Raw genomic sequence first — 19424 nt, 5'->3', positions numbered from 1 at the left:
CCAAGCACAGCCCACAAACTACTGCTGTGCCAACAGGTAGGGAGGAGTGTTTCCAATGGGGACGCCGGTCTCTGGTCCCAGCCTGAAGGATTTCCCAGCCAGGGCCAGCTGGCCATGCCTTCTGCTGGGGGCTCGCTCACTGCCTTCGGGTGCCAGTTCTTCGCCATCCCCCACCCCTGTACCTGTGTGCTGTGCTTCGGAGGTGCCCAGCACACAGCTGGGACTCTCGGGATCACTTGTGTCTAAAAAGTAGACCCACATAGGGTTAGTTTTCATCAGTATTGTATAGTAGATATATTTTGTGTCTTATAGGTCATTAAGAACTTTCCTTGGCTATTTTATATGTTGTGTGATTTCAGATAGACAGTAACTAGACAGTAGATCATATACGATTTGAGGTTGAAGTTAGCCAACAGTTACAAAAAGCCCAGGAGAGCTTAGTGCTTCTGTTAATTTACATTCTTCATGTACAGCCACACATGTATAGCAATGTCTGTATTACCATTGCTTTAGACAACATTTTGGGTATCTATCTGTAACAACTTTGATGCTGTTCAGTCTCTGATTGGACTGGTGCATCGTTCTTGCTCTCAGTTCAGTCAAAAGTACAGTTCAGGTTCTGATCTTAAGCATCCATTTGAAGTTAAATACATGAGCAAACATTATTAAAGTTGCTACTAATAACTACCCTTCAGGAAATCATTTTAGTGACTTGTAGTGAGTGTGTATTATGCAAGGTGAATTTCAGGGTTCTGTGACTTAAGAGCTTTCAGAATATAAATCGTATCATAAAAGAAGGGAAGTGGCTGTAGCACTCGATTAATATGATTGCTATAATACTTGAGGCAGATCCTAGGTTTAGAAGCGCTACATGTAAAACCTAGGATAAAACGCCTAAGTCAGAGCAACAACAACAAACAAAAAAGATACATTTCAAAATAATGTTGTAATAAGTATATTTTGAAAATACTTTTACATATTGGCATATTATCTTCTTGGGCATGTGTGTGGATAAGATAGAAACAGACTTCAAGCATATACTAGTTTCTGACCAGTTCAAATTTTAGCACTTACCAAATTCATGGACTTCTTTGAAGTTGCAAAGGAAACGCATTTGCCTTAGTAGTTCCACCAGTGCTGCACTTAACAAAAAATTTCCTTTGTGTTGCTTAAGAAACTTGGTTTTAGAGCTAGAAATACCAAATTCTTAGTGCAAGTCCCAGGTTTCAGCAGGGCTACAGCAGGGATAAATGCAAACAATTTCTGCCTGGAAAACCATGAACACAACTTTGTCTACGGTAGAAGAAGCCAGGCAAAACATTCTGTCAACTCTCCAATGTGCATATACTGTTAACCAATGCTGTTATTACTCTAAACCTTGTCCTCTTTTTTCTTTGCCTAGGCTAACATGTGTCTTCTTGATACTACCTTGACTTCCAGTGCTGGAGCCTTAACTTTCCTCCAGTGGAGAAAATAGAGTTTGATTCTCACTGTGAAGATACCATCGGCTATTAATTCTCATGCAGTGAAGGTAAGCTAACCAGGTATTTAATTTGGTTAAATGACTTGACTTTGACTTCTGGTTCCCATATACACTAGTTTGTTCTTGTCCTTGTATTAAGTATTGTTTTGATAGCTGAATTATCTAATTCAAAGTAGCTAGTACCTGAACTAGCTAACCACTTCTTGCAGGAAAGACTTAGCATGATTTGTGACTGATTTTCTGCATACTATGGTTCCTTTATACTACTGTACAGGAAATATTTATACTAAGTATATTTCATTGCTATAGAAATAATGCCCTACACAATTACATCATGAAAGATGTCAGAGGATAGAAATTTCTTGCTTTTTCTCATCTGTGTATACTTCTTAGACCCTTTCTCAATTCCATATTGCTTTCATGGCAGCCCCATAAATCAAAGCGTAAATCTGAAGATGTGTGGAAATGGTAGGGCATAAAGGCATCCAGGATAGACTTCTCTTGTATTTTACAGCTAACAAAGCCTAGAGAATAAACATCATAATAAGTCAGTGTGCCCTCTATCTGGCTTAGATTATCTGGAGGCCATCTGAATAAACTCTCAGCTGAAACAGGAAGCCCTGGGACTAGATCTTTCACCTTCCTTTGATTGTCATTTTCCAATTGTTTTCATTTTTCAGTGACGCCAGCACACTTGTTCATTGATGTTCCATTTTGGCCTGGACTGTGCCAGATCCACCCAGAGAAGTCAGAAGCCAAGAACAAACTGGGCCTAAATTAAGAGTGGACTTTCCTTGAGGCATCCTTGTACGTAAGGTCCTGAAGTAAGATGCAGACAAGGCTGAAGTTTTGTATAAGTGGTGTTAAGACAGGGTGCTTCAAGTTCATAGGCTTCTTCAATAGGTGGAAATAGCATGTGTGCACACGCACACATACTCAAAATCAAGGATACCAACAACAGAAATATTACTGTGAAAATATGCTAAAATGTGTCCATATTAGTTTTTCCAAACTAGAAAACCATCACAGCTGACTAGATAGAGAGATATTTTTCTAATTTTCTAGTCTCTGATGTTAGCCTGGTAGTGCAAAGGAAACAGTACCACAAAAAAGTGGCATGGTGTAGCAATACAGCAAGTTCAGACCTCCTCTCCTCTCCTCTCCTCTCCTCTCCTCTCCTCTCCTCTCCTCTCCTCTCCTCTCCTCTCCTCTCCTCTCCTCTCCTCTCCTCTCCTCTCCTCTCCTCTCCTCTCCTCTCCTCTCCTCTCCTCTCCTCTCCTCTCCTCTCCTCTCCTCTCCTCTCCCCTCCTCTCCTCTCCTCTCCTCTCCTCTCCTCTCCTCTCCTCTTATGGTTTATAAGCACTTATGGTTTCTGGAATATATTGCCCAGGTATAGATGTCTATCATCCACCAAATAAAGGCATAACATGCCAGCAAGTTCATCACAGTGATTTCCCATCTCTTCGGTTTTGTTTTGGTTCACAAGACTAAGCACTATGCTGTCTTGGTGAGAGTGGTTTGCTCATGTGTGACAAAGGAGAGAGAGATCTGGGTCCTCCTGTGAGCACATTGCTCATATTTATGAAGTCCTTGTCATCAGACCAAAACTCATTATTCCTTGGGAACAAGAGAGGGAGTTGGGACGAGTCTTAAGAAGGCTGGACTTTCTTTACCTTACATGTGGCCTGTCCATTTTATGCTTGGGACTGGTTGGCAAGGAAAGCAAACCAATGTCCATGCATCTATTTTTCTTGTGCAAAAGATTTCAGTTGCACAGGGGGTGTCAGTTTGGCACTCATCATTAACATTAAAGTTTAGAAGGGAAAGGCTGTTCTGGAATGGTCGAACAGAGAAAGTCATCTGTATATTTGCATTTTAGTGCTATTAGTGGTGCCGAATTCAGAGCAGCTCTCTGGTCTGAGGACGGATTTGCAGGGTAACTGCATTTTTGTAGGTTTCCTTTGAAACAGAAACAAAACAGAAAAAGAAGCACCAAACCACAATTTTAAAAATAGGATGCTTTAAGATGCCTCCTGAAAGTCACAGGCTGTCCTTATATCGTTCAATTTTTTGAATTCTTCAGGAGTGAGAACAGACTCGGTTGTCAACAGAGTGCTGTTCACAGAAACTAGGCAGGAAAATGAAAGAAGGCTCGCTATTGTTCAGTGATGTGGTGTAGGCTGCAAGAATGCGTTGGGAATGCAGCGCCTTCATGTCAGGCAGAGAGAGAGGTCTTTGTGTGAAAACACTGAAGCAGAATGTCAATCATATAAATAACGATTATCTCATTTTTTTATCTTGATCACTGATATCACACTTCTTCAATTGGAGTCCATAAGGATAGTTATCGATTTCCTGGAACACACTGGTATCTAATCGAAGCTGTCCAGATACCACATGCAGGGGAGCTGACCTACCATGAAGTGAGGAACAGTGTTGGAAGCGTCATACCTCTCATGTGCCCTCTGCTTTATACCACTTTCTGACATAGTCTTGATCATAATTTATCAATAGGTAACATACAACCACCCTGCTCTGGTGTCACTTAGAAGCAGCATTGTTTTTCCTGAAATACAGATGTCTTTATCATTGCTCAGAAGAATGTGCATGATTTGAAATATTCATAATTGAAAAAGGAAAACATTGGCTAATAGAAAGGAAAGCTACAAACTTATGCAAATGTAAAAAACATGCTTTATCTCACAATGGTTAACATTGTGTCCGGGTGCAATGATGTAAGAGCACTGTTATGAGATTCCTCAAAATCCTGAACAAAATAGAGGCAACATGCCTGAAAAGGGTGCATTTGTGATTAAAAGAATTTTACTCTTTAAGCAAATTAACACTTGAAACAGAAGCTTGCAGAGCTGGGAATAACATACCTGTTATGACCTGAATTAAACTGACCTCTGAAGTCTCGCTTCTCGGGGGTTGGTGTTACTTTGTGATGCTTAAGGCAGATCCTCCTTTGAGGTAACACATCACTGTTTTGCTTGCCAGTAATGGGAGGAGATCACATGCTGAAAAAATCCACCTCACTGGGAGAATCTGAGCCAGTATTTTGTTAGCCTACACCATGTGCTGTGTAGCAATCATAAGGGATCTGTTTCAGCGCAGTCATTTAGGGCCAGGACGAGCAAATCCTGGAAGGTGCTTTGAACACCCATGCAGATTTGATGTGGCACTCAGAAGTGAGAGCTGCCAGGTGACTAAGCAGGAGGTAAGTGGTCCTGAGCAGTACAGGAGACCCAGTCCTGCACCACCAAAATCAGGGAGAATTTTGCCAAAAAGTTACCTTTAATCACAGTGTTGCTGGGCACTGGCCACATTATTATTCCCATGTACCAAGGCCCAGATGGGATGGCCTTATCTCACGAACACTTCTTCCTGACTTGGTAAGTGACTAATCTAGGGAGCAAGGAGTAGAGCAGGAAGGCTAATAATAAATACCTCTTAAGTCATGCTTCCTTAGGCTCCTAGCATATTCCATTCCACTTTATCCTGAGTATTGACAAGCAAGAGAATTTGACGAGAGAACATGGGATTTCCTCTTCCTCAGGTATAATTCTTGGAAACTCTTTAAGTCAGTATTAGTGGTGATCCCACCAAGAGAAGCTGTCCTAGGTGCCACCACACCACCCCTAACCATTTGCCAGCAGAGGTCAGGAAGCTGACCCGTGTTAAAACCACCTGATCTTCTACCAACCTAGTTTCAACCCTATGCAGATTTTTGGGGGCCAGATGACCATCTAGCTGTACAAACATATTAACAAGAGAGAAGGCAGCATGGACAGGAGGAGGCAATGAGCAGCAAGGACCTAGGAGAGAGCAGGGCAGCTTGTGCTTCAGCTCCTTTTCAAGTCAGCACTCACTTGGGAGCATCGGTACCTGCTCCGGCACACGGTGGCTTAGACTTCTACTGATTCACACCTGTCTCCTCTGTTGCACCCTTTACCCACCATACCTTCTACACTGTTTTCCACACTGTACCTCATGCTTGAGAAGGCCTTCTTGAAGAGAGCCTTAAGAGCACGGATTTCAAGGCAAATCATGTTACTTCACCACCCTATGCCACAGTTTATTCAGTATAGTGAATAAACTATAGGCCATATCAAAATCGCCGTTTGTTTAAATCAATGTAGCTCTCTTCAGTTCAATAGGGCTGTGCTGATGTGTACCAGCTGAAGATTTATTTTGCTATGTCAGATTTCTTCTTCGTTTTTATAGCAACTGTAGCTGTATAGCACTTAATAACAGCGGTTATTATGTTAGAGTTTTCCATGATTCATTTCAGGAATTCAAAGTACACATAACCATTTGTAGTTACAGCTTAAATGCTTTGCAGAAAATAATCTTGATTGTAGAAGCACATCTTATCTGTGTGCAAAAATACTCTCTATTTGGCCAAAAATGGCAATTGCCAAAGTGACCAGGACACAGAAACATACAGGATGGAGATACCGTTGTGACTGGCCAATAACTGAAGAAAGCCATGTATTGATTCACAAAATTTTAAAATATGTTTTTCAGACTAACCCATGAAAAATATTAAGTTTCATTCTAGAGGGTAAAAACCTTCTGAGAAAGATTTTACATCTGTTCTATTTTGGTTACAAAAATAATAATTTATTTTTTTCCCCATTAAAACACAATTCAGAATATATTTTAATATGAAATCCTGCAAAATCTTACTGCAAAAATGTTGTTACAGTTCCTTGGGGAAGAGGGAAGGGTTGTTTCTTTTTCATTTGTCTTGTGTTGTGAGGGCATAAAAAGGAAAATTTCTTCTAATAGCAATAGTTTAGTCAAAAGCTGTTTTAAAAAGAAATATGATTTGACCGAGATAGTGGCCAATTCTTGATTTAGATTTTTTAGCTTTTATTAGCACTGTACAAAGCAAACACTCCAGTTGGGGTTCCAAACTACAACTACCAAAAATCTCTGATGACTAATACTTCCTGGCTGTACTTCATGCTGGCTTGAAAAGAACAAGACTACTTTTTGTCTAAGCCTGTACTAATGTTATATAAAAGGTTGTGAAAAAGGTTGTGTAGGTCCATCCACAAACATCCATCTTTTGCATATGCTTCTGGTGGTTTTGCTAGTGGTTTTGGGGAGAGTTAATCTCATGTTTAATTAAATCATTTAGCTTTATTCGAAGCATACTTTTTTTTCTAGCTGACAGTATTTTTCGTGCAGGGTTTTGCTGCAGTCCCAAAAGAAGAATGAATGTTTCCTATTTTGACCACAGAGTGATCTGATCATGCATGCTGTCAGTGAACATTGCTACTGACTGGCTTCCAGGGAGAAAAAACATCCGTCGTCCACTCTGTCCCAGCCGCCAGGTCATGCGGCAGCAGGGTGTCCTGCTGGTGGGGAGAGCATGTGATGGCGAGCTGGGATTCCTGGACTCTTTCCTTGCCCTGACACTGAGTCAGGCTGTGACTCTGGACAAGTTAGGTAGCCATTAATTAAAATGAAGGTGATAACACCCACATCTCCAAAATGTTATGAAGGACATTTCTGTGTATTTAGGAGGCTCTTTGACCCTCACATGAAACTGTCAAATGACACAAATCAAAATAACAGCTCAAAGTAGATGCAGGACTGAGCACACATGTGATTTTCTGTAGGAATCTGGGCACACCACGCCATAGATTCAGAAGCATCGTATAAACTCCTTAAGAAATAAAGACCGAGGAAGATCTACATGAAAATCCTCTTTTCGCTCAGAACGAGATACTCTGTCTTCCCATTCCTGCTTCCTCCTTTCCATCAAATAAGGACCTTTCATCTAGCTGCTTAATCCCTGCTAGCACCCACCCTCATGCCTTGTTCCTCCCTCGCTCTTCATTAAGCCCTACAAAATATATTTCCAGTCAACAGCAACTGGAAATTTAATACTCCCAAGTACGCTTCCAGCAATACTCCCAGTCCTTTCCTCTGCTGGCCTCAGCTGCTGTTACGGTCCAGCTCTCCCAGTTACTTTTCCACACTGGGGAAAGGCTAGAACTGGCGGGAGGCTCCAGCAAGACCAGGAACGCCCAGGGTTCAGGAGAAGGCTGGAAGCAGAGGCTGGAGGGAGCGGGCTGGGTCAGAGTTTCCCCCACCTCTAAACTGGTCTCAATGTTGTGTGATTAAACTCTCTCCCTCCTCCCTGCCACAGCACTCTCCCGTGGATGCTCTCAAATACAGAATTATTACCCACTGTCCTATGGGGAATTGCAGTTTGTAAGAAACTCACTGGCCAGAACAGCTCAACTTCCAGTTGGGCACCTTATAATAACCAGATTTTTAGATGTGTTCAGCATTTTACATTTATTTGCCAGATACTATCTTGAAAAGTTTGGTTATAGGAGCCAGAAAGATAAAACTTCATGAAAGGAATAAATAACTGTAGAAAGAACTTGTTCAAAAAATCAAGATCACGTCCAAAGGTCCAATTCCTATGTGCACTTCAAGATCGTGTGAAGAAGTCACTGATGCTTAATGAAACTTTTTTTTAACATTCATATCCATTTTACATAGCTATTTTTCTTTATTGTAGTCTGTCCCTTGTTTGCTATTTGTACATCAGAACATGATATCTACATTTGAAGAGGTCATCTTTGATCTGTTTTCATCTAGCAGTTTTGTGGTTATCTTCATTCTTATACTTCAGATAAATGACAGTTTCTGCAGGGTCACTTCTTGATTATCCCTCAATTTTCATTCTCTTCTCAGGTTGGACTTTTGTTTAGACAGGTTATTCTCAAAGCAGAAACTTAACCGAGTCGTATTAGCCTAACACACGTTACATTTCTCCTTCCTTGGCCTGTATCGCTTGGGCAGGGCTGCACGGAGGCTCACCGGGAGGAACACTCCTATGGACAGTTGTGGCCGCTGGGGATCGAGACAGCAATTCAGCCTCACAGGACCTGACAGCACTGCCTCTAAACCACAGGTCCCCTCGGTCAGGAAAACCTTCAGGCATACGTCCCGGGACTATCTTAATCCTTTGGCACCCCAGAATACGATAAGGATGCTGTAGTGGGAGGTTATGCTACATCTTCGATACAGCTGTGTAGTGTGTACACATTTCTCAACACAAAGAGCTTGCTATAAAATGACTGCTCTGTTCTAAAATGTTGCTGGCAAATTGTCGTGAACATGGGAAAGAAACAAGAGTGTTGAGAGCTCTGGGTATCATTGAAATATTTAAATATTATGTACGGTGATGCCTGTAATTCAACATTTGCTGTGGTAAACACAGCAGAAATGACTGTAGCATAATGTTGTTCCATATTCTAAGCCAGATTCTTGAGGTTTGTTTTATTTATATCACATGTGGCTGGGAGAAATAATTCTAGGAAGGCTCATACCATATATTTTCTTTTCAAGTTGCCAAAATATCTTAGAGAAATCAATGGCTGGGGACTCTTCTGTGTGGCTAAAGATTTATTTTTAACCTCTCCATGTGCCAAAATCAGGAACAATTATTAATCTGTCCTGAAACTGCCGATACAACCTGCTAGCAACAGATGGTGTGAATGAAAAGCCAGAAGTGGCCATTTTTAATATTCAATAGATTAAAAAAACTTAGTTCTTTAATCTTATCTAACCTCTTGTGACCGAGGGTCTAAGGTATTGACTTAAAGACAATATCAATAGCCTTGATTTGAACCTGGATCAACCAGGGAACTGGATCTTCTGAGATACTTTGTACCTCTAATGATGGTACCGTCTAAATGATGCTGCGTGTTCCTAGTCTCTGTTGACCTTGGTGGGAGATGAGCACTAAGGGTTGCTCTTCAGCAACTTAAAAGATCAGGCCCCATCAGAGCACCTAGTGCTGCAGGTACCGTGTGGCTGCTCTCCAGGGGTTCTTGTTTAGGTCTGAACTTGTACGGTAGTTAAGAACCAACTCCTGTCAATGCCGAGGGATGGAAAAGTATTACATTACTAGATGTTATCTCAGGCTTGCTGTATTTATACATCTCAATTACAAAATCAGGAAGTATTGCCAGCCATCGTTTGGATACAGCTGGCATAAACACACAAACAGATGCGCACACACAGGGAACAAAACAAAAAGATGCCAAACTGCAAGCCTGCTTTATTATTCAATTAGTTAAGGATCATGGGAATCTGAGTCTTGCAGCCTTGCGTGGTGCCTGGTGTCTTGCTCAGGTACCATACGGATGGCTGGCTGCAAGTTTAACTGGCTAGCCTTCCCAAAAAAAATGAATCCCAGTTACCAAGTGGGGTGATGCTGTGTTTCTGGTGAGACTGGTTTTGGCCCTGTGTGCCACTGCTGGGGGGGCAGACTGTCAGCAGCAGGGACACAGAATTTCACAACTTCCCATGAGAGGTGGATCCCAACCATAGTTTCAAACTCACCTCACCCATGGGAAAGGCTGTATCTGAATTTCAGGTTTGGGATTGCTCGTTATTTTCTGTAATATCTTTGCAGCCCAGATTTATTTGTGAGAAACGAGGCAGAGGGGACTCAAACCCACAACAGCAGCTCGTATGTAAAGGCAGTGCTATTAGCATGGTGCAGGTGAGAAATAGCCTGAAGCTTTTACACCAATAATTTCCCAGGTCAGGTATCCTGTCACTATGTTCTTGCCAAGCAACTGCAGCAGATGTAGGCAGATGACAAACTTTGCATGCGTGACTCCGGGACAGACAAAACCTCTTTCTGCAAACCACGGGCTGCAATTTGAGAAGCCGTTACTTTCTCTATTTTTAATGCCTTTATTGATACTTGTCTGCATAGACCCCATATCCTGGCAGGCCAGCAGCTCCTCACCCACAAATCCCAGTTCTGGTCCAGGCCTCCCTCCTGCAGTTGTTCTGCTCTACTCAAGTGTGGACCCTCTGCCCCTTTCCGCCTACGTGTCCGCACACAGAAACCACCGACCACGGTCAGGCAGTCCCCTGACAATACAGCATGTGGGAAAACTCTTCCAGGGTGAACGGCAGCCTTTCAAGAGCTCAGGCCAGAGAGTAAAGGCCAATGCACCATGGGAGAGCACTGAAAGGACATTAAGTTTTCTGATGAAGGGAAAATGAGCTCTCCCCTGTGGGTTTTTCTCTGGAGGCTAGAAGAGTGAGATTTCTGAATTGGAGGAGTGGAAGAAAAAGAAAAAAACATTAAAAAATAGTCAGCTAGAAAGATGGAACTTTAATTTAGCTCATTATCATAGCGATGCTAGGTACTGCTATGAAACGGAAGATGCTGGGAGACGCTGGGAAAGATTCACTTAAATATCAAATGATCTCGGACAGCAAAATTTAGTGTGCCCAACACAGTGAGACAAACACCTAAGGAATGAGGGCACAATTAAACACTCACTTAAGTGCTATGTCAGCCTAAGCTGTTGCTGAAAGCGGCGGCCCCAGCGTACCCTGCCCCAGGGAGTCCGTTCCCCCTGCTCTCTTGGACAGTCCTGCAGGGAGCCTGATGGGGCACTGGTCCAGCGATGAACACGGATCGCTCTGCTGCCGGTATCATTTTCAGGGACAGCAGTGGTCTGCTCTCGCCACATGGTAATTAACACGAGAATGAGCAAGGAGACATGTGGAGGGAGTTTGTGGGGAAGCAGGGAGGGGTGACAGGGCTATGCGTTTTGTTCACATTGTGGGTTTCTGCTGGAATGAAGCATCTGTGTAACCATGGCCTGGGAGGTCTCATCTAATGCTCTGAGTAGAAATCTGCAAAGTATTCTTAATTTCTACTTATGGATGAGGTACAGATTGCCTTCTTAAGTTTGGATAGGTGTTGCACCTAGAACGTATTCACTGGTCTGAAAATGGGGTTGTGAAGTGATTATTTGGGTTTGTAATGTTGTTTTTGCCTTTCTGGTAGCTCCATTTATGACAGAAAAATATTAAAATGTCTGCCCGTGAAAGCAACTTTCTGCCAGGCTCTGAGATGTGTTCCTAAATGTTCTGCACTGTAGACTACCTTAGTAATTCTAGATGCCCAGTGTATATCTTTCCATGTAGGACATACAGAGTTGAAGGACATTGAACACTGAGAATTATTCCACTGTGTGACGATTACAAAAACATCTGTCCTCAGTAACCCGCTGCTGATCATCTGTAAAAATTAAATATTTAATAGTCCCCAATATTTCCCATTTTTAACAGACAGTTGATGAACTTCAGATGAGTTTCCCTTACAAACTGCTTTCCCTACATAGACCTGAAATATATGTACAGCCCCTGCCTTTGTATTCAATGCTTTACAAATTCTCACGGTGTTTTGCAGCATTCAACTCGGCATGGTCAGACTCCTTATCTGAACTTGGAGTTTTGGAGTGTTTCATATTTCATGGTCTGAATTTTATCATTTGAGTTTATCTCGGATTTCTAACCTGTAGTGAGAAGACCAGACTACCGCATGAAAGTGGTGCTGAATGCAAAACACATTGCACTGTCAAAGTCTCTTTCATGAAGATGTTTCGTTTTAAAGTTGCATAACAAAGTCAGAAAAAGCACGCCTCATGAGCACATGCAATGATGTCTACAGAATTTCTTACTATCAGGACATACTTTTTCTCATGATTGTGTTGCAAGTTTCTTTGTCTCCCTGGCTTCTAGTAGAATTTCTGCACTATCACCAATGAATGAAGTCTAAATATCATCATATGTGTCTCTGAATGTGCCCACAAAAACATAGGTTCCCTTAATATGAAGATATTCTGTATCCATGCAGAAAATAGCTTCAGTGCTTCTGTGAGTGATATAGTCTCCAAAGTACAACCAGCTCTTGTAATCACAACAAGGCAATTCAGAAAAATCAATGAGGAGTCAAAGACTTGATATGAGTGTGCTCAGATCTTTGTAGAAGTGGAACTAGCATTATCTTTCTTTTTTTACTCTGTGTGTGTGTGTGTATTATAGTTCTCATTCATCTTTCTCTTATGTGTGGTGGAAAACTGTTAACTATTAAGCTTCATAATATCATATTTTGCTTAGGGACACGGTATAGTGGTGGTCTTGGTAGTGTTAGGTTTATGGTTGGACTTGATGATCTTAAAGGTCTTTTCCAACATAAATGATTCTGTGATTCTGTGATCACTGCAGATATCCCAGATCTCTGCTCTGTCTGCTAGACCTCGTTGCCTCACTTAAAAAAATTTTTTGTTTGTTTGTTCTCAGAGAAGAGAGCTTTCCATTTGATATTAGCATTCTAAAAGAGAAAAGTCCCGAACTGAATAAGCCCTTAGAGCTCAAGGGGAACATCTCCAGGAATATCTGCAGAGGAAACAGGAATTTCACATGGTTGCAGGAGCTGTCCCACCTTTCCCATGCCTAGTTCTGCTGCAAACACGAGCAGTCAGTGCCAGTAAATATCTCTCACCGCAACGCAGCATGGGACCCACACTGGAAATGAGCTTGCGCCATCCTTGGCGCAAGTAATTCTGATATGAACTTAGCAGAGATGAAAGGCACTTGAACCAATGGGTGATGACTTATGAGCACCATGGGAGGAAGTCAGCCCACCACAAGCAAATTTTTCTGCTGTCTAGATGTACTCAGGAAACACTGCAAAAACAGAGAAAAAGCCAGAGAATTGGAAATTATATCTTGGGAGGTTTTTTTAAATCACTTTTCAGTCCACTATTTTTTGGTTTTATGATTAAAAAAAAACAAAAGCAAAACATTTTCCTTTTTCTTTTAGTCTATATATTGAATCATGCAAGGTATGCATTATACAGAATAGCTCAGCCCCAGGTTGGAGTAAAAGGAGAGAAAGGTCAGCATTTTACAGGACTGAATCCTAAGTACTGCCAGACTGCCTGACATCACGTAAACTGAAGAAAAGTCTGCAATAACTTAACTTCTTTTTTTTGAATGAGTGCCTGGTGCTGGAAGGTATCTAGAGCCATTGACAAGAAAGGCATCTGAGGACACTTAGCATTATCCAGGCAATATTTAACGTCTTCCAAGATTGAGTGCCTCGGCAGGCAGGAGCAGAGATGTAGGTCTTTTAGCATCCAAAAAAAGAAAGGTGAAGGGTTCATCCCAGTTCTAGGTGGTATTTTAAAGCTAGCATGGTTAAGGCATGCCCAGTGCTGTTGCCAGCAGCTTGCAAACTCTTTACTTTTGACTTTTCCTGTCTGAAGGACCAGATCAGAGTTGGAGTTGGCATTTAGCATGAGTGTAGAGCAAGCTTCAAGCTTACTCCTCATTTGTTTCATCATCAGACCATTCGTATTTTGTACATATCTTGAAAACAAACTTGTCCATACTTCAGCTCATGTAATTTGCTCTGTAGTCCTCTTGATATAGGTGAGTGATGACTGACATCAGTTGATTATCTGCTCTTCCTTTTGTAATTCTGACATTTAACTTTTTTGTAACAAAATCACAGAGAATTAAGCCATTTATGGCAATGACTGTAGTCAAAGACTATGAAATAGAAGTAGGAGCATATATAAAATAAAAGTATCCATGATATGATCATGTCTATATGTAAATATTTATAAAAATTTCAGCAGCCCACTCACCAGAAATCTAAAACTGGTGATGAGATGACAGACAGGTGAGAAATATGAAACTTTATGTCAGAGATATTTTTCTGTTTATGGTTCATGTGATTTTATTTGAAAAAAGATTTATATGAAAATGGAGAAAGTTGAGTCACTCTTGATTCACCGCCCCCAAAAAGACATATGTATATAATCATATACATATATAGGAGTGGTGTATATGTATATATATTAAATATACAAAGAAAGAACATTATGGAAGAAAAATGGTATGTATGACTGATTAGTCTAATGACCATTAGCACTAAACCCCATGATGTCTTGGAGAATTCAGACAGAGCTAGTCCTAAATAACAATAAATCTACTTTTTGTTGGAACTTGAAAACAACTTTGTTATTTTCTCTACTGTGTTGCTTTGAAAATTGCAGTATGTTTGCAGTGGTCTGCCTTCAACAGGGTTTAGCTGCCATTTAAGTGACTACTTAATGGAGTGATTTACTCTCCATTTCCATTAATTTGAACTTTTCTGATAGAATAACACCCAGAAAAATAGCGTGTGATATTCTGGCATTATTTTATTCTATCTGTATTGAAGCAGAGGAATAATTTCAATTCCAAGCACTGAGGTGGTAGAAATTATTTTAGCTGCAGGAGATAAAACTAAAGGTAGCGTTAAACCTGCATTTATAAAACAGAAGTCTTCTGCACACACAAACCCACATTTGCATGTGTAATATAAGTTGATTCTTGCTCGGGTAGTATTTTGCCAGTGTAAGCATGCAAGAATACTGAGTCAGTTGTTAAAATGGTGCATACACATAACTGGCAAACTTTATTGGATCTATTGTGTACACATGTGTGAATCTGAACACACGGCAGCCAACGACTGCAAATCATGAGATGGAGGTAAAGAAGCAAACCACAATAATAAAATATCTCTTTCTTTCTCCATCATTCTTAAATTCTCAAAGGTCTGAGGCAGTTTCGGACCTATTGCACACCTTTCTATAGAAACAAAGCACTGTAATGGGAATTCATATATGTGGAACGACACTCCCGTTTCCCTTATCAGGAAGATGTTTACCCATTCTTTTTTATACATTGTCATTCTTTTTTATACACAGTTAATACACTAAAATTGTATAGACTTACAGAATATTTATCGTAGAATCTAGACTAAGCATGCCCTAACAGTAGAATACAAACCGGTTTGTTTATATTTTGCAGTTTATGAGAAAATGTTCATGTGCAATGCCTAGCCCATTGCAGATCCAAGTGCAGCCACAATACTGCTATGGATACTGCTGATGCTATGGTCAGTGAATGTACTCTGTTGCCAAGAAAAGAGACAATTGTTTCTTGCTGCTGTATAATATTCAGGAAATACACTTGGCAACTGAGAGAATTCAGTTGGTTCTGCTGTAGTAGAAGACTGGTGTAGGCTCAGACTTTCCATTAGATAGAAAAGTATTGTACTGTAGTTGAAACACTTAATTTTTAATGACTAGTGAAGTAGTACAGTGGCTGGGTAGTAAGCCCTATCACACAGGCACGCATCTGGAAAAATCCACTATATTCTTACTAGGACACCCTCCGCCATTAAGCTGCTATCTGACCTAAGGCACGTTCCTGAGTTTTCCCTGTGTGTAAAGTGAGAATAATGATATTTACTGTTCTTTGCAGAATGGTTGTTTATTTATTACAGCAATATGTATTACTGTAAGTATTAATAAGCCTATTTCCAACTGACAAAAAAATTACTTTATTTTGTATCAGTGAAATATGGTCAGTCATCCAACAATTTGCTTCTTTGCGGCATACCCTCCGCTTGCTATAATGAGGAATAAACCAAGAGTATATCTCAAGAAATACATGGTTAGAAACAATGCTTTTATGTTTTCCATATTTTGTTATTTTTGCCTCAAATCACAGTTCAGTTCAGCATGATCTGACATGGCTGAAATACTGAAACCCCCACTCCTCCAAAGCAGTGTTTATTATAGAAACCCACAAACTTAACCTAACCTAAAGCAGCTTTTCCAGCAGTGATATAATTACAGTAGTTATTGTTGCAATAAACCAGATGTTCCTGAACTGGAATGAAAGCACTTCCCCCCGCATGACATTTGTTACGTTGCCTCTTTTCAAGTTTCACATCAGCTGTTCAGAAAGCTCTTTCTTGGTTGAGTGTCACTTACGGATTCTTGCTGCATGAGTCTTTTAGCGTAAAAGAATGAAATACTGGCAGGCTTCAAATTTCCATTGCTTTCCTTAAAACCTCAGACATGACAGTTATCAATGTCACTAATTCTTGCCCTGGTTTGAAGCCATTTTTTGTCCTTTAAGACACTTTTACTTGGCTAAAAAAACACTTTGAAAAACCTACTTATCTTTCAGATTGAATGAGTTCCTTGTTCTGTACAAAAATAAATGTTCCATTCCTACAAAATCGATGAAGTTTGCTGCAGACTTCAGTGAAGCCATCGTTTTACCCCACCATTTTGAGCAACTTAGTTGTTAGGCAATATCAGTAACTTTGGAGACAGCATCTTTTTAACTGCTGTATCAGCTGTGGTTGCAACTGTGAACCATGAACAACCAGTCAACCTGGACCACGAATATCTACCATTATTTAAACATTACGCGTCCTATATTTTTAACAGTGTGTTAGTCAACATATCTCTAATATTTCTCAGCCCAATCAAGTTCTAACTGTAAGAATACGTTGCCAATAAAGAAATGGCAACAGTTTAAACTACTAGGACCTTAGACATGAAAGTTGTTGTATATATTTTACGTGTGCAAGAAAACCTGTCTAGGAACAACGAATATGAAAAGTCAAGGAGAATTCAACAGATTGCTTTATTACACTTACTGTGCCATATAATAATACAACAAAGAAACCTAAACTAGACTTCGGGTTTTGTTTACTTATAGGTAAGTTCTCATGAAAATATGGGAACAGTAAGAATGAATTATCTTATCAACTATCTGAACACGTCATGGCAATCCTGGAAGAAACCTTTGTAATGTTCAGTTATACGTGCTGCTCATTTTTCTGTTCGCTGATGGTAAATTATTAGTCAACCCATCCCCTGGTAACTGTAATGTAACGAGGGAGATGAACTAGGGACAAATTCACCCCGTGAAGTGGTCTGCTAGATTTACACTTTGTAAAATGTAAATGTTTCTTAGGGAAGGAATTTACATGACTCTCAAACACGGTCCAATTTTTCACTGATGTGGTAGGGGATGCAGACATTGTTGGCCTGATTTTACAGAAATCTTTGAAAATGGGCCATAAAATAGCTGAGGAAACCCAAGAGGCACCCACACGTTTGGAAGCAGATTATAAGACAGCTCTGTTGCTCAGCCACAATCAGCTCCCTGCTTTCAAAAGGAATGGTATCGATTTCACATTTTTTGCTTTCCTAATGAGAATGTGTCAGAGCTGAAATAAATAAATAACTAGGACCCATGTCCAGGGACCCTTGACGTCTTTCCCGTCACGGAGGCTGGGAGGCCCCTGTGCTTCCTCCCCTGGCCGTGACATGCCCGGTGAATATTTCCGCCACCCACACTTTATTCATTCTTAACTCTCCTCACCCACCCATCATTACAGCTGTGCACAGCATCCATTACAGACCCTGAAGCCATCTGAAACCTACCTTTAGAACTTTGTTATGTGCTTCACGCACAGCTGGGATTGGTTGGACTTTTGGTGACTTAGCTTTTGAGACGATCGACCCCCAGTTCCATGCAAATTTGGGCCCAGGTTAAGGTGAATGATTTATGGGTTGCGTAGTTTGAAAATCGCTGAGAGAGTTTCGTATCACTGCATCATGCTTCACTGCGTAGATCTCTGTCATATTCATGGAAATCAAAAAAGATATGTATGCAATACACTGCAAAAGGAAATAATAATAGCAGTCAGATCCCAAATGTGCTCCGTGCATTGCAAACAGTTCCTAGCCTGAAGGACCTGGGGAAAAAAAAAAAGAGCTCTTTTTAACTCTTTAACACTTTATGCTTCAAAGTGTAACTAAGTCATAAATTTTTTATTACATTCCTTCGTTTAGCACATATGCATGCCACTAGCGTTTCAATTAGACAGGAACTCGTGCAAGTAGTTGCTGTAACGATGATCTCAGACAGGAAGTAGAGGGAAACCCAGACTACAAAATTCAGATTCAAAGCTAGATTTTCTGTAGTCAAAATGAGAGATTTATTTGGTTGGTCATAAAAGTTTGAATTTGCAGAATTTAGACTTGGGTTCTCACCGAGATCTTGACCAGCCCGGTTAGCAAACTTAAGCAGCGTATTGCTAAATGGAGACTAGATTACACCAGCCCTACAGAGTGCCGTCTTGCTCAGTCAGTTCTCAGAACTGTGAGGCAATTTGCTCTAAAAACACTGACCGAAATTATAGATAACCAAGTTTTTAAAAAGAGCGATTCAAAGGACAGGATTCAACGTAAGAGGCTCTGTGGCCTCTTAGTCAGACAGCATCGAAAAAACTGATTTTGCATTTTAATTTTTAAAGGAAGCGCAGATTATTTAAGAATAAAGGAAGTCCAGACTATTTGTTGAAGTACCAAACATGTCACTTAACCTCTTAACTCGTAACAAAAGAACTTTCTTGGTTTCAGTTTGTAGCATGACAACTTTTTATCTGCAAAACAATCTTTTTCTTTTTTATCATGAATGAGTCCAAGCAGAAGATTGTAAACACCTCACCAGATCCCCATTGTGGAACGCCGCTTCCTGCTGATACCAAAATATTAATGTAAGTGAAAGCCAGAGGAATGGCTTTTAGTGTGTGGTGAATGTTGCTTTGTCAGGTGACTTCAGTTATTTTTTTAAATCCTGTAATGCACCCGTTTATCAAAGTGCCTTCAAGACAAATGGAAAGGCTTGAAAAGTTTGTATAAATCCCATAAATGGCTTGAGGTGGAGTTGTCTTGACTTAAGGTCACATTAAGAAAAGTATCAAGGCAATGGATTCAGCTGAGCAAAGGTAGATACGCACAAGGTAAGCAATGGTATCTGAACTAGCCACCGCAGCATGAGGCACTGTTGGGTCTCAGTTCACATTCTCCTAAATATCTAAGATAGGTAAGATGAATCACAGCCTACAGGTGTCTGTTTCTTCCCGTCAGCTACGAGGGGAACGTGAGTGACCAGCTGATGTGTAGCTAAATGTCTGTCTACCTCCACGTTAGGTGAGGTGAGCTCCACTCCCGGTATCTGCTGAGTGCCCTCTGCAATGCAAAATTTGGTGGAGGAGGAAGGGAGTCAGGACAAACACTCACTGCTGTAGAGGTCAGTGCTTTATCCTGTGCCACTGGAAGCAGAGTTCTTCCCTGGGACAAGAATCATTACATAAAAATAGTATGTAAAGAATCGGCGTGGAAACATTAACAGTAAATGACAGGAGTATCAGCGGTACTCTGTG

General features: G+C 40.7%; 2 long non-coding RNA genes across 9 annotated transcripts in view; one reads left to right on the top strand and one right to left on the bottom strand.

Moving 5' to 3' along the window:
- The window catches only part of LOC140652614 (uncharacterized), a 182356-nt gene extending 179151 nt beyond the window's left edge, over nucleotides 1-3205 (top strand). For 3 of the 4 annotated variants that reach the window (XR_012042885.1, XR_012042882.1, XR_012042884.1), the window contains 2 exons: nucleotides 1403-1531; nucleotides 2164-3205. This is a non-coding gene — a long non-coding RNA (uncharacterized lncRNA). The remainder of the gene's footprint in view (nucleotides 1-1402; nucleotides 1532-2163) is intronic. The other variant, XR_012042883.1, reaches the window with a different exon arrangement.
- The window catches only part of LOC140652613 (uncharacterized), a 57343-nt gene that overhangs the window by 11688 nt on the left and 26231 nt on the right, over nucleotides 1-19424 (bottom strand). For 2 of the 5 annotated variants that reach the window (XR_012042876.1, XR_012042878.1), the window contains 2 exons: nucleotides 17638-17874; nucleotides 7850-13021 (listed from right to left, as the gene is read on the bottom strand). This is a non-coding gene — a long non-coding RNA (uncharacterized lncRNA). Of the gene's footprint in view, nucleotides 1-7849; nucleotides 13022-17637; nucleotides 17952-19382; nucleotides 19420-19424 lie in introns of those variants that run through there. The other 3 variants (XR_012042880.1, XR_012042879.1, XR_012042881.1) reach the window with 3 other exon arrangements.

Source organism: Ciconia boyciana, chromosome 6 (assembly GCF_034638445.1).
Source record: "Ciconia boyciana chromosome 6, ASM3463844v1, whole genome shotgun sequence".
Lineage (NCBI taxonomy): Eukaryota > Metazoa > Chordata > Aves > Ciconiiformes > Ciconiidae > Ciconia > Ciconia boyciana.
The sequence above is the reverse complement of the archived record's forward strand: the minus strand, read 5'-3'. Positions and strand labels throughout refer to the sequence as shown.